Consider the following 16,332-nt stretch of genomic DNA (forward strand, 5'->3'; position numbering starts at 1 on the left):
TAATACAATATACTTGTTTATTCACATGGATAATCCCACAAGTGGTGCTATGGTGTAGTTGGTATATCACAACCTTCTTATATGTTGAAGGCCCTTGGTTCAAATCTCGATAGCACCATTTGTTTTACAAGAACCTTTTATTTATATTTTTACAAGAAATTTCATTTATATTTTTACAAGAAGTTTCTTGTCAAAAAAAAATAAAAGGTTCTTGTTAAAAAAATTAAATAAAATAAATTTTCTTGTCAAAAAAAAAATAAAAGTTCTTGTCACTAAAAAATCAATAAAAGGTAGTACAATAAGTATTTCTTGTCAAAAAAATAAAATAAAAGGTTCTTGTCAAAAAAATAAAAAGTTATTATAAAAAAAAATAAAGGGTAATACAACAAGTATTTCTTGTCAAAAAAAAGAAAAGGTTATTGTTAAAAAAATAAAATAATACAACAAGTATTTCTCGTAAAAAAATAAAAACGAAAAGTTCTTGTTAAAAAAAAAGAAAAGGGTAATACAACAAGTATTTCTTGTCAAAAAATAAAAATAAAAAATAAAATATAATACAGCAAGTATTTCTTATAAAAAAAATAAAATGTAATGCAACAAGTATAAAAAAAATATAGTAATACAACAAGTATTTCTTATCAAAAAAAAAAAAAAGGTAATACAACAAGTATCATGCTTTTAAAGCATGTATTTGAACTGCGATTATTGTAAGCTTAAATTAGATATGAAAAAGTAATACAATATAGGCTTGGAGCGTGCTAGCCATTTTTCTCTCTCTCATCTATGAAGGCCTATTGTTATTATTATTATTATTTTACCTAGGAATAAATGGTCTAATTATATTTTTTATTTTATAACATGGTGGTCTTTAACATAAATTTAGGAATATTAATTTAAATATAGGTTTCATACAATGAGGCCATTTGAAATCTCTCTCTCTCTACTAACAATCACTTACACTAAATTTATTTTAGAAATCTAACAAATTAGATTTTGAAAAATGAAAGTGTTATTTTGAAATTTGGTCCGTATTCTAATAATTTCTATGTTGATAACCAAAGTTTTTATTTTATTTATTTTAATTTATTTGCATTATAAATTATGTAATGTACTATTTTTTCTTACAGTAGTCAATAATACATTTTAAATTAGATGGTATTATAAGATATTTTGGATTTGTTATTATTTGTATAATAAAATAATTATAAAATGTGAACCAACAATTTTAATTTCAGTATATAATATTATAGTTAGTTAGGTTATGATAATTTTGGATTATAGTTAATTAAGATGTAATAATTTGGGCTTTATTTTTGTGAATTGGGATTTTCTGTCAATTCAAGATTTTGGTAGCCATTTTTTCATCGATTTAATCCATTTTTATAGTAGTCCATGTATGATTATATACTTTATCAGTGATAATTCTATGATTTTTCTTTTATGTGATGTAAATTTAATGGTTAACATAAGTTCATATAGGAAAGAACCTCTCAATATTCGTATATTAATGAAAAATATGAAAGTTAATAATGTAGTACCCCCATTTCTTATTGGATTCATAAAAAACAATATTTATAATGAACTTTAATAATTTTTTAGATTATTGAAGTCTTAATGCGATCTATTCGGCCGATTCCCAATCCGGATCGTCGATTCACCGATCTAGATGGTTTTGGGGTGTCCGATCCGGGGCACCGATCTGTTTTTTAAACCACTAATCAAGACTATAATGATGGATCGTCTGAACTACCGCCACAAACATCCGAAAAAGCTCCCAAGATTTGACAATGGCAAAAGGCCCTTTAGAAAGGGGTGGTTTCGTCATTAGTACAGCACAAAAGGTTTAAGGGGCATTTTTGTCATTATTCTTAAATTAGAGATTTTATTGTAATTTTTTTTAAATCACATTTTGGCTTAGTTTTGAGTATCTACCCTTATTTTGTGTTTCCTCTATATAAACAATCTTAGGTCAATTGTAGAAAGGTTGGATCATTTATCAACGAAATCGAGACATTAAGCTTGTGTCCACTTGTCTTTTGCTTCTAACCCTTGGATCTAGAGGCAAGGAGAGAGAAAAATTTAAGAGAGAGAAAATACCCCTTGCCCATCCTGATCACATGACCCCGTTTTCTCTCTCCCTCTCTTAGGCTAGGCCACACCTCAAAGCACTCAGATCCTAGTCTGCATAAGGGTATTTTCATTCCTTTACACAACTTCTGATTCCTAATCGGATCATCCAATCTAATTCATGATTCCACTCTCTCTCCTCTTTCTTCTTTCTCTTTCTTCCTCTCTCTCTACTCATTGTTGGCCTCGAGCAGTAACCTACAACACTGACAAATGCACAATCCCATCTCTTCCCCCTTCTTTCTCTCATTCTCATCACATTGTGGGTCACGGAGTCGCGGAACCCGCAGTCTCGTCTCTCTTTGCGATCTTCCCCTTTGTGCTTCGAGCGCAAACACAGCAAACCTGCGGCTCCGTATAGCATCTCGCTATCCATCATATGCTCAATTCAATACCCTTCAGAGTCATCCGAAGAGTTTCAACCCTCGGACCATCACTCTAACTTCTGCTCCATACAATCGAGTTGAGCCACAAGAAATAAATACGTTCTCTCCTTCACTCACTTGAGTAGAGTTTTCTTGAGTCGATAGTCAAGAGGGTTCTAACTCTTTAGTTGCTCTGATCACCTGAGCGTATAGCATTTGCATGGATAGGGGGATTCTTGTCATTATTTCTCCCCTCATTCTTTCTTTTCTCAGCCAGCCCCCCGTTTGAGTAAACCATTATAGAGGAATATCATCGAATTCATATTGTAGTTTCCAGCATAAGAGAATAGGGCGATGTGTTAGAGCCTGAGGAGAGTTCGTGTCCAAACCGTGTTGGCAGATAATCGGAGGGCTTCGTAACTGTTTTAAGAGGGCAACTACTCAGGAGTGTCCCCGAACCCCCAAACGATGAGGTAGGCATCTAAACGCACCCTTGTCGTAAAATCTTTCTCATTGTTGGCTCCTATCCACGCAAAGGTGAGATTGCATGTGTATACCAACAAACATGTAGCGCGCGAGACATGATTTTCTGCTGCCGTCCACGTGAGGAACAAATCCGGCCCCGACCAACTGGCGACTCCATCGGGGACATGCCACCCTATAGTTGGCTAAGACTGTTCTCAGGCAAATATCTCACTTCTTCCTCTTTTTAAAACGACAATGGGGTTCTATTACTCCTCTTTCATCCAAGTTGGGGAGTTTATCATCCCCATAATTGTGACCTCACTGATGGAGAGCAGAACAATTAATCTTACTTCTCTCCTGTCCTCGTCAAGTGGCTTGGTTGGCCTTACCATCCTAGCTTAGGCTAGGAAAATTAAGGGAAAAGGTGCTCAAACCCCTTGTCCCCCCTCCTCCGGCATCAAAGGTAAATCCATTGATGTCAGCTGCATGGGTGGCTCCGGAACCACCTCCTCTCATATGTACCTTGTTACTAGCGGGCATTCTGTCAGTCGCAAGCCTAAAAGTGGTCCTGACGCCACTTCTCTTCTTCGCTCGATGAGTCCTGATAAGACTGCCGTCTCAGTGAGTAACCAAAACGTAACCCAACCCTTGCTTCACACAGGCGTTGCTAGCACTAGCGCGTCGCCGCACACATCGCATTATGGTGATTCCTACGCCAGTTCGGGCGGCCCAAAACCCACCCCACACACATTCATGCATGTCATGATTGATGGTTCAATCGTCATCGTGATGATAAGGGACAAGCAATAGCTTACCCCGGTCTCCTCACCTGCTTTGGATCCCTTGGGACCCGGACTCACCACAAGTGGTCTTCGAGCCACTAATTCATCGCATGTTGATCATGCGGCTCGGGGCTGCCCAAAGGCTGGAACCAAATGAGCACACGACTTTCGAGGCAATCGAAAGTCTTCCAAGACAATACACATGTATGCTGAAAGCCCTAAGGCTACTCCAATTAAAAAGGCGAGTACTCAGGGATTGGGTTACAAACCACTCCAAGCACTACTGTGGGCCATGCACACACCTACAGATCCGGTCATGCTATCAGTAGAAAAGGGAAAGGAGCGTCGCACACGCCCCTCAATACCTCGAAGTCGCTTATTATGTAGTACTAGAAGAAATTTCCTTCGAGTACCATCATGTCTACTATTTCCTCTTCATATGCGTGAAATGGCCCTAAAGGTTGCACTCGGGGCAAGGTGTAGCATCCAAAGATGTCCAAACACCATACCCCTCCTCAAGGCCGACCCAAGCTGCCAAAATCAACTCCAAGCTCCCTCCTACCAGGGTACCACATTGTCACGACCCCACCTCTGACCCCTACCGTACATGCCAGAGGGCAACAGAGTGCGGGACTGCGACCAGAGGTAGTGAATGCCACTCAGATGATAGTGCACTCAACGCTTTTAAAAAGATAGAATCAAAGCAAACCACGAAAGAAAACAAAAACCCAAGCACAAGGGTATAAAGAACTAGACAAAATAAAACCAATTTATATATACAAGCTCCAAAAATTTATTACAATAATGTCCTAGACACTACATGCCCAACAACAAAACACAAGACTTCAACTAAACAACTATATGGCCACCGTCATCAAACACCTACTATCAGGATAAAGCTTTTCTCCCAGGCCCGAATCTTCAACTGCTAGCCACGATTTACCCAACCCCCAGTCTAAAAAACCGCACGCTAACAGTCTACACAGAGAAAATCAGATGAATGAACTATAAATCCCAATAAGTAAATTAAATATCATGCATTCTGGCCTTTACAATGCTATTCATAAACATCCCCCAAGATTCATGCAGGTGTCATAACATGGAGTCATGTAGCACAATTATTTAGCAATGGTGGGAGAAGTGTAAATCAGATGTCAAAATATCATACATCACATGAGCTAACAGTCTACCACATCTTCTCATCAAAATAACAAATTCGTAATTCATGCAAACCACATAGTGCATATAGGCAATCCTAGTGTCGCCTACGCCTCAAATAGAAGTCAAGCCAATCATGTTACTTGGGACTTCTACCTAGACTCAGAAGGGAAGACAATGACAAATGGATGACCCATTTCGTAATGTCTTCACACTCACACACAATCCCCATCACGCTTTCGGGGCATTTGATAGGCTGTGGCCCTGCAAGACATGACCCTCTCCTTATGCCTTTATGGCGAGAGAGCGTTACACTACCAATGGGTAACCCAATGCGTAGTGCCCATAAAGATTTGGGGGTGCAACCCTCCCAAACATTCATATTCACATCCTAACTCCCTTCTTATCATCGGGAGTCAGGGGAAGATCTTAACTGCCAGCATAACATTCATATTATATCACAACAGATTACACTACCAACGGATGACCCATTACGTAGTGCTTCATTCAGTAGTCTTAGTATCTCATATCACACTATCAATGGATATCCCATTGCATAGTATTTCATATCATAGTCTTATCATATCAGATTCAACACCAATGGATATCCCATTACATAGTGTTTTCATATCACATTCTTATCATAGGCATGTCGTATTACAATCATGCACATGCATATCTCATAAGCATTCAATCATGCTCAAGAATGACTCATCACAATTATTCAAGAGTTCATGAGAATTCACTTTATCATACGCATGCCTCAATTCAACTATGCGTATTCATCAATTCATAACATAATAGAGTTTTCAGTATGATAACCTCTTAGAAAATTTGGCCTAACTTCCAATCCATAAATAGTTTTGTCATGGTCCCAAAACCAATTTGAAAATAGATTCATCCACCTTTTATTTAGTAGTGGTTTAGCCTTAATCAGAGACATATTGGTAATTGAACAATCTCTCATAAAACATCTAAAAATTCAAGAATTTCACTGCAACCACAACAAAGACATATTCATACAAACATGGGCATAATTCTCGAACCATCAAGAATTTCAACATGGTTCCGAACGAAATTTGAAGTAGACATAGCCATATTTCATTTAAAAGCTGTTTAAGATCATTTTGACACCATTTGGTTAGTAAACAGTTTAGTACAAAATATGCAATAGTTCTGAAAATTTATTGCAATTCACAACAGTGATATATTCATACAAACAAAGGCATAATTCCTAAATCATAAAGAATTTCAACATGGTTCCAATACTAAATTTGAAGTATACATATCCATATTTAATTTAAAAGTTGTTTGAGATTATTTGGACACCATTTGGTCAGTAAACAGTTCAATAAAATTCATACAATAATTCTGGAAATTCACTGCAACTCATAACAAAAACATATTTATACAAACAAAGGAATAATTCCCAAACCATAAATAATTTCAACATGGTTCCAAAACCAAATTTAAAACTCATATTTCATTTACATGTGGTTTGAGATTATTTGGACACCATTTGGTCAATAAATAGTGCAGTACAAAACATGCAATAGTTCTGAAAATTCACTACAACTCATAACAGTGACATATTCTTACAAACAGAGGTATAATTCTCAAACAATAAAGAATTGCAACATGATTCCAAAAACCAATGTGAAGTAGACATACCCATATTTCATTTAAAAGTGGTTTGAGATCATTTTGAGAAAATTTGATTAGTAAACAGTCTCAATTAAAAACATGCAAAGTTCGTAGAAATGTCGTTCATAGTTTTGGCGTACTTAAGGAAATGATCCATAACTTCCAAACCGGAATGGAAATTGATACAAGGTATTTTTCATCTTAAAATAAAGGCACAGGGGTACTTTCTCACAAATTTTCATTGCCAATAGAAATGATTTCAATGTTCCATTTATCATGCTAATAAGAATCATAGTCCTAGAAAAACATACATATTCTAACATAAATTTCATAGCATGCAACCACCTCCTGATTCAAAATCAAGCTTATAGCCAAAACTATGGAGACATGAATGTTATATCTACTTACATGCACTAAATAGTGTCCCAAAATCCCCACAATGGCTAAGTTCCCAAGCCCCCAAAAAATGGATCCAAGAGGTAGAGATTCTAAGTGTTTGAAAAGGGGGCTTGTGAGTGAGAGTGTGCAAAAGTCCTAGGAGGGGTAAGAGGGGTACTATTTATAAATCAAGAAGGGGAGGCAGTTGGCAGGTGGCAACCAAGGGGCTAAAAGTGGCATTCAGTGTCATCCTGGTAGCTTACTGTGGCAGACATGCATAAAAGTTCCCTAGACATCCATGCTCGACAGTAACAATCATGACAGTGTCGTGCTTGGTAACATTCTCTTTCTTCGTCGTGCATAGCAGCTTGCTCTCTTACATGCATGGAGGCATCCCTTGCACACACGGTGGCTTGCTCTCTTACATGCACGACGACATCCCTTGCATGCATGGTGGCTTGCTCTCTTACACACACTGTGAAATTCTCTCTCTTCATCGTGAACTGTGGCATCCCTCTCTCTTCCTCACGCACGATGAAATTCTCTCTCTTCATCGCACATGACGGTATTCTCTTTTCATCACGCATGACGACATCCCTCGTGCATGGCATCATTCTCTGTCTTCATTGCATACTGCTGTGTTATTATTGTCCCGCACTTCCTCAAGCCAAAAAAATCTCGGTCCTTACATCATCCCCCCTTAAAAGGATTTTATCCTCAAAATCATATTTTTGCTATTAGAATAAATGGAGGTATTTATCTCGGATTTCACTTTCCTGTTCCCAGGTCGATTCTTCCTGTGAATGGTATTGCCACAAAACATGGACCAAGGGAATTTCTTTATTGTGCAACACCTACACTCTTCGATCTGGTATCTCAATAGGTTACTTGATGTAAGTCAAGTGTTCTCTGCTCGGAACTGGTTCATATCTCAAAATATGGGACAAGTCAGGATGGTACTTCCTTAATAAAGATATATGAAAGACATCGTGGATGTTTGCCAACTCGGGTGGCAGGGCAAGTCGATATGCCACGCTTCCAACTTTTTCCATAATTCAAAAGGTCCAATATATCGTGGGCTCAATTTTTCCTTTATCACCGAACCTCATAACGCCCTTAGTTGGCGACACCTTTAGAAATACCCAATCGCCTACCTCAAACTCGTGGTCTCTTCTTCGGTTATCGGTATAACTCTTTTGCCGACTCTGAGTTGTCATGAGCCTCTCTCGAATCAAAGCGATCTTTTTTTAAGTTACTTGAACAATTTCTGGCCCTAAAAGTCTCCTTACATCAACCTCATCCCAACATATAGGTGACCTGCACTTCCTCCCATACAGGGCCTCAAAAGGCACCATCTGAATACTAGCCTAGAAGCCTGTCCACAATGACCCAAATACTATCGTGTCCAGTACTTGTTCTAGGTAAACCAGAGACAAAGTCCATAGTGATGTGTTCCCATTTCCATTATGACTTGAGCTAGGGCTGCAACAATCCGGTGAGCTTTTGATGCTCAGCTTTCACCTGCTACCATGTCAAGCACTTAGAAACAAACAGTGCTACTTCCCTTTTTATGTCATTCCACCAGAAAGGTTTCTTCAAGTCTTGATACATCTTAGTACTCCTGGGGTGTATAGCATAATGGGAGCGGTGGGCTTCTTCTAAAGTAGCTCTCTTCACACCCTCATCATTCGGAACACAGACTCAATCCCTGAATCTTAACGAGTCATCACCACTTATAGAAAAATCATCTTTCCTTCCCAGTTTTATTTGTTCCAGAATTTTCATGAGCTGGGGATCCTTCTTTTGTGCCATTCAGATATGTTGAAAGAGCTGGGGCTCCACCCTTATACAAGCAGTCATACTTACCCCATCAATAAGAGGCAGAGTTGGGTGTCATTCCACTGCAACCTCTAATAGTCCCATCTCTCGAACCATTCGGTGAGCCATCGATATCACGAGATTCCTTGCATCTGCTACCGCATTAGACTTTCCCGGGTGATAATTGATGGTACAAACATAATCATTCAATAGATCAATCCACCTACTTTGCATCATGTTCAACTCCTTCTGAGAAAACAAGTACTTGAGGCTCTTATGGTCTGTAAATACCTTAAACTGCGCCCCATAAATGTGTGTCTCTAGATTTTCAAGGCAAATACTACAGCCACAAGCTCCAAGTCATCAGTTGGGTAATTTTGTTCATATGGCTTTAATTGTCTGGATCCATAAGCAATGACCTTCCCTCGCTGCATAAGCACACAATCAAGTCCTTTATGATAGGTATCGGTGTAAACCACATCCTCATTTCTTTTGGCTAAGTTCAGTATCGGTGCCATGGTCAGTCTCTTCTTCAGTTCTTGAAAAATTTTCTCACAATGGTCTGACCACACAAATTTTATTTCCTTTTGGGTCAGACAAGTTAGGGGAAATGCAATTTTTGAAAATCCTTCTACAAAGAATCTATAGTAGCCTACTAATCTCAGAGAACTGCAGACCTCTATCACGCTTGTTGGCCTTCCCCACTTAAGTACGAATTCAATCTTACAAGGGTCAACTGCAACCTCGTCCTTAGAAACAACGTGCCCAAGGAAGGTCACGCTAGGAAGCTAAAACTTAGTTTTGCTCAACTTAGCATACAACTTTTCTGACTTCAGAGTCTGGAGGACAACTCTTAGATGCTGCTCATGCTCTTCTAGATTCTTTGAATACACCAAAATATCATCTATGAAGACCACAACAAAAGTATCCAGAAAGGGTCTGAAAATTCTATTCATCAGGTCCATGAAAACAACTGAGGCATTGGTCAACCTAAACGGCATTACCAAAATCTCATAGTGGCCATATCGGATTCTGAATGTGGTCTTGGGAACATCTCCTTTTTTGACCCGCAGTTGGTGATAGCCAGACCGAAGATCAATCTTAGAGAATACTTGGGCCCCTTGAAGCTGGTCAAAGAGGTCGTCAATCCTAGGCAGGGGGTATTTGTTCTTTATTGTGACCTGATTCAACTACCTATAGTCTATACAAAGTCTCATGGACCCATCTTTCTTCTTCATAAACAGAACTGATGCACCCCAAGTTGACATGCTGGGTTGGATGAACCCCTTCTCCAACAACTCCTGTAATTTCTCTTTCAGCTCCTTCAATTCTATTAGGGCCATCCTATAAGGGGCTTTGGAAATGGAAGCAGTATAAGGGACCACATCTATTGCAAACTTTATCTCCCTAACTGGAGGCAAAGAGGACAATTATTCAAGAAAAACGTTTAGGTATTCTCTTACGACTGGTATCTCTTCTAACTTGGGCTGGACATCCCGATTCTCTACCACATAGGCTAAGTATCCAATACATCTCTTAGTTAGAAGACGGGAAGCCCAAAGGGCAGAAATAAGGTGTAGGGGGGAGCATCCTTAATACCAACAAAGTGTAACTCCTGCTGGTTTGGGCGTCTTAAGGTCACCGTCTTATCATAACAATTAGCTGTAGCATGATGTGTGGAAAACCAATCCATGCCCAAGATAATATAAAAATCCTGAATATTCAAAAGTATCAATTGTATAGGTAGGATATACCCTTCAGGAAAATCCTTACAGTGTTTATATACCATATCAGTTTCTATAGAATCCCTCATAGGTGTACATACTACTAATGTCTAGTCAAGAAGCAAATGTCTAGCATTTATATGGCATGCAAAGTGAGGTCCAACAAAAGAATGAGAAGATCCAGGGTCAATAAAGATTCTAGCTTCCATACCACAGACATAGAGCGTATCTCCGATTACAGAGGTAGACGCCTTGGCTTCCTGCTCCGTGAGCACAAACACCCGACCTTGAGTCCTTGGTCGGTTCTTTGGCTCCTTTACAGGATAGTCCTTGATCAGGTGACCAGGCTTGCCACATCGAAAACAAGATCCCGCCTTCTTATAATATTCAGCTGCAGAATGATTACTCAACCCACAACACGAGCAGGTTGGGCGCCGGTTATCCCTTACATTGCTCGGGAAGGCCTTTTGGATTTTTGTATTGCCCTGATTGTTTTTTCCCCTAAAACGTTTCCTAGGAGGTGGTTGAATCTTCCTCCCAAAGTTCCTAGATGGCATGGGCCCCACTCTCCCTTCTTTCCTCAACCGAAATTCCTCACAATCCCTCTCGTTCTTCATAGCGAGGTCCACTAATAGGGAGAAGGTCTTGAGGTTGGTTGATAATATTCTCCCTCTTATATCAGGCCCGAGGTCCCTCTCAAACTTGTTCGCCTTACGTGCCTCTGTATTGATAATGTGTGGTGCGTAACGGGAGAGATCTACAAAATTTACTGCATACTGTTCAACTGATAGTTTCCCTTACTGCAGCCTAATAAATTCCAGTTCTTTTCTCTCTCGGACTGAATCAGGGAATTATTTCTCATTAAAAGCCTTTAAAAAGTTTTCCCAAGTAGCCATGGTCCCTGACTCCTCCTAAGATTGCTTCACTGAACCCCACCAGTGCTCAGCATCCCCTTCGAACATGAAAATCCCCAGTCTAACCTTTTGCTCATTAGAACAATGCAATACATCAAATATATTCTCCACTTGTCTCCTCTATCGCTCAGCTTTTTCCACTCCCCCATGCCCTAAGAATGCTAAAGGTGCTAGCATCCTAAATCTCTCCATCATACCACTATCAGTCTGATCTGAGGTAGAGGTAGCCACGGTTGGCATATGATCTTTCATCATCTCAAACATGGCCCTTAATGTCTTGAAGAATTATCCGAAGGCCTCGATGTTATCATTACTAGAACTCGCATTGTTGGCACGTGTCCTTGCCATCTTGACCAAAAACAGGAACACCCAGTTACTAGCCTATCCAAACCCTATTTTAAAGAAACTTCTAAGACTCTCTAGGCCAAGAATCCTATTTTGGCTGCTCTAATACTATAACTGTCACGACCCTACCCCCTAACCCCTACCGTACTTGTCGGAGGGCAACAGAATGTGGGACTGCGACCAGAGGTAGCAAATACCACTTAGGTGAGAGTGCGCTCAACGCTTTTGGAAAGACGGAATCAAAGCAAACCACGAAACAAAACAAAAACCCAAGCACCAGGGTACAAAGAACTTGACAAAATAAAACCAATTTTTATACACAGGCTCCAAAAATTTATTACAATCATGTCCCAAGCACTACAAGCCCAACAACAAAACACAAGACTTCAATAAGACAACTATACAGCCGCTGCCATCTAACACCTACTATCAGGATAAAGCTTCTCGTCAAATCTGAATCTTCAACCACCAGCCATGATTTACTCAGCCGCCCACTCTAAAAAACCGCAGGATATCGCTTTATAACCGAGAAAATTAGAGGAATGAGCTATAAAGCCTAATAAGCTAATCAAACATCATATATTCCGGCCTATACAATGTTATTCATAAACATCCCCCAATATTCATCCAGGTGTCATAACATGGAGTCATGTAGTGCAATTCTTTAGCAATGGTGGAAGTGTAAATCAAATGTCAGAATATCATACATCACATGAGATAACAGTCTACCACATCTTTTCATCAAAATAACATATTAGTAATTCAAGAAAAACACATAGTGGATACATGCAATCCTAGTGTCTCCTACTCCTGAAGTAGAAGTCATTCCAATCCTGTTACTTGGGACTTCTACTCAGACTCAAGAGGGAAGACAATGAATAATGGATGACCCATTTCGTAATGTCTTCACACTCACACACAATCCCCATCACGCTTTCAGGGCATTTGATAGGTTGTGGCCCTGCAAGACACGACCATCTCCTTATGCCTTTCTAGCGAGAGGGCGTTACACTACCAATGGGTAACCCAATGCGTAGTACTCATAAAGATTTGGGGGGCACGACCCTCCCAAACATTCATATTTACATCCTAACTCCTTCCTATCATCAAGAGTCAAGGGAAGATCTTAACTGTCGGCATAACACTCATATTATATCATAACATATTATACTACCAGTAGATGACCCATTGCGTAGTGCTTCATTCAGTAGTCTCAATATCTCATATCACACTACCAATGGATGTCCCATTACGTAATGTTTCACATCACAACCTTATCATATCAGATCCACCACCAATGGATGTCCCATTGCATAGTATTTTCATATCACATTCTTATCATAGGCATGTCTTATTACAATCATGTACATGCATATCTCATAAGCATTCATTCATGCTCAAGCATGACTCATCATAATTATTCAATAGTTCATGAGCATTCACTATATCATAAGCATGCCTCATTTCAACTATGCATATTCAATAATTTATAACAGAACAGAGTTTTCAGTATGATAACCTCTTAGAAAATGTGGCTTAACTTCCAATCCCTAAAGAGTTTTGTCATGGTCCCAAAACCAATTTGAAAATAGATTCATCCAAATTTTATCTAGAATTGGTTTAGCCTTAATCAGAGACATATTGGTCAGTAAACAGTCTCTCATAAAACAAATAAAAATCCTGGAATTTCACTGCAACCACAACAAAGACATATTCATATAAACATGGGCATAATTCTCAAACTATCAAGAATTTCAACATGGTTCCAAACTAAATTTGAAGTAGTTAGACCCATATTTCATTTAAAAGCGGTTTAAAATCATTTGGACACCATTTAGTTAGTAAACAGTTCAGTACAATACATGCAATAGTTCTAAAAATTTACTGCAACTCACAACAGTGACATATTCATACAAATAAAAGCATAATTCCCAAACCATAAATCCATACATAATTTCTACATGGTTCCAAAGCAAAATTTTAATTAGACATAGCCATATTTTATTTAAAAGTTTTGAGATAATTTGGACACCATTTGGTCAGTAAAACGTTTAGTACAAGACATGCAATAGTTTTAGAAATTCACTGCAACTCACAACAATGATATATTCATACAAACCAAGGCATAATTCCCAAACCATAAAGAATTTCAACATGGTTCAAAACGAAATTTGAAGTAGAGATACCCCTATTTGATTTAAAAGTAGTTTGTGATTATTTGGACACCATTTGGTCAGTAAAAAAGGTTTAGTACAAAATATGCAGTAGTTCTAGAAATTCACTGCAACTCACAATAATGACATATTCATACAGATAGAGGCATAATTCCCAAACCATAAAGAATTTCAACATAGTTCCAAAACAAAATTTGAATTAGACATACCCATAGTTCATTTAAAATTAATTTGAGATCATTTAAACATCATTTTTTTAGTTAATTGTCCCTATTAAAAACATGCAAAGTTCTTGGAAATGCAGTTCAGTTTTGACATACTTTAGGAAATGACCCATAACTTCCAAACCAGGATTAACATTAACACAAGGTCTTTTCCATCTTAAAATAGAAGCACATGGGTACTTTCTTCAAATTTTCATAGCCAGTAGAAATGATTTCAATGCTCAATTTATCATGCTAATAAGAATCACAGTCTTGGAAAAACATGCATATTCTAACATAAATTTCATAGCATGTAGCCACATCCTTATTAAAAAATCGTGCTTATAGCCGAAACTATGGAGACATGAATTTTAGATCTACTTACATGCACCCAATAGTATCCCAAAATCCCCACACAGGCCAAGTTCCTAAGCCCCCAAAAAATGGCTCCAAGAGGTAGAGATTCTAAGTGATTGAAAAGGGGGCTCGTGAGTGAGAGATAGCAAAAGTCCTAGGAGGGGTGAGAGGGGTAGTATTTATAAATCAAGAGGGGGAGGTAACTGGTAGGGGCTATAAGTGGAATTTATTGGCATCTAGGTAGCTTACTATGGCATCCAAGTGGCAGACATGCATAAAAGTTCCTTAGGCATACACGCTCGACAGTAACACTCACGACAATGTTGTGCTCGGTGGCATTCTCTTTCTTCGTCGCGCGCAGCGGCTTGCTCTCTTACAAGCACGGTGGCATCCCTTGCACGCACGGCTGCTTGCTCTCTTACATGCATGATGCCATCCCTCTCACACATAGTGACCTGTGCTCTTTCACGCATGACGATATTATCTCTCTTCATCGTGCACGACGGCATCCCTCTCTCTTCATCGACCATGGTGGAATTCTCTCTCTTCATCATGCACGACGACATCCCTCTCTCTTCATCGTGCACAACGACATTCTCTCTTCATCGCACATGACAGCGTCCCTCTCTCTTCATCGCACATAGTGGTATTCTCTCTCTTCATCTTGCACGCCAACGTTCTCTCTCTTCATCATATACTGTTGTGTTCTTATTTCCACGCACTTCCTCAAGCCGAAAAAATCTCAATCCTTACGCACACATTGCCCAAATTGATTAACGTTGCCCACATCTCTGTGAGGCAAGCTAGTTGAGAGGGACTTCAAAATCGGTTTCAGTTCTGGAAGAAAGTCTATCGGAGCCTGTGATTTAAACAGATGAACGGGATGAAAGTGCCGCTCCAAAAGAAAAAAGTAGAGTCTTCAATCTTAGATGATCTACTAAAACTAAATTGGTTCTAATAATTGAAACTCATGGAAGAGCTTGAGATAGGTGGAACTGTTCATTGCTGTGTCACCAAAGTACATGATGATGAACTCACTTCATCTGATCCACGACCCCAAGGCCGTCATGAGACGATAGAAGAGATATGGCCCTGAGATTATCTTGGGCCCATTCAGGTTGAATGATGGCCTCAAGGCCTTCAAGAGTCAGAATCACTAATAATCCGGCCCCAAGGCCATCTAGAGTCGCTACTCACTCGGGCTACGAGACAATCTCAAGCTCATTATGGGCAAGATCAGCCCATATTTCTCGGATTACCAAATCAAGGTGTGAAAAGAATCATAATCACCCCGCTGCCTAATTACCCAAAACGGGTGAGCAAGTCGAGGTAATGGTCGTAAGCCATGATGGGCATGGACCTGAAAATCCAATGGCACATTTCGAGAACATGTTAAAGAACATCATGGACAGGCTCAAGGGACTCGAAGATGCTCAACCCGCTGTGCCTTCCCATCAAGAGGAAAATTCCCCTCTCGAACGTCAACGTGAAGAAGAAGAGAGACCTCCCCCTCCTCCTATATCTTGAACCCCAAGACCTCTAAACCCTCAAGTCTTTTTCTATGACGAACCCAACGAATCCTCTCAAGATGTGCCCTCGGTGGTCACGTAGGAAGACGTCCAAAGAATGATCAATAAAAGCATCTAGTACAAGCTTCAAAGACACAAGAAAGTGTCCATTACAAAAAACCTTTCCCGCCTTTTATTCATCAAATTCCCTTTCCAATCGGATATAAAAAAGGATGGTTTCCAATCTTCGATGGCATGGGCTCGCATCAGCAGCACGTGGCTCATTTCATGTCAGCATGCCATGAATCGGTGTCGAACTCCAGACTACTTCTCAGTTCATTCCTGCGAAGAGATGGAGCAGATGTTTTAC

At 39.3% G+C, this 16,332-nt stretch overlaps 1 long non-coding RNA gene across 1 annotated transcript in view; it reads right to left on the reverse strand.

Moving 5' to 3' along the window:
- Positions 1 to 4,485: 4,485 nt before the first annotated feature.
- Positions 4,486 to 16,332, reverse strand: part of LOC148780930 (uncharacterized) — a 32,048-nt gene continuing 20,201 nt past the window's right edge. Inside the window, exon 2 of the long non-coding RNA XR_016060796.1 lies at positions 4,486 to 4,717. This is a non-coding gene — a long non-coding RNA (uncharacterized LOC148780930). The remainder of the gene's footprint in view (positions 4,718 to 16,332) is intronic.

Source organism: Amborella trichopoda, chromosome 8 (assembly GCF_054954075.1).
Source record: "Amborella trichopoda isolate Santa Cruz 75 chromosome 8, AtrichopodaSantaCruz75HAP2 v2.0, whole genome shotgun sequence".
Taxonomy (NCBI): Eukaryota; Viridiplantae; Streptophyta; class Magnoliopsida; order Amborellales; family Amborellaceae; genus Amborella; species Amborella trichopoda.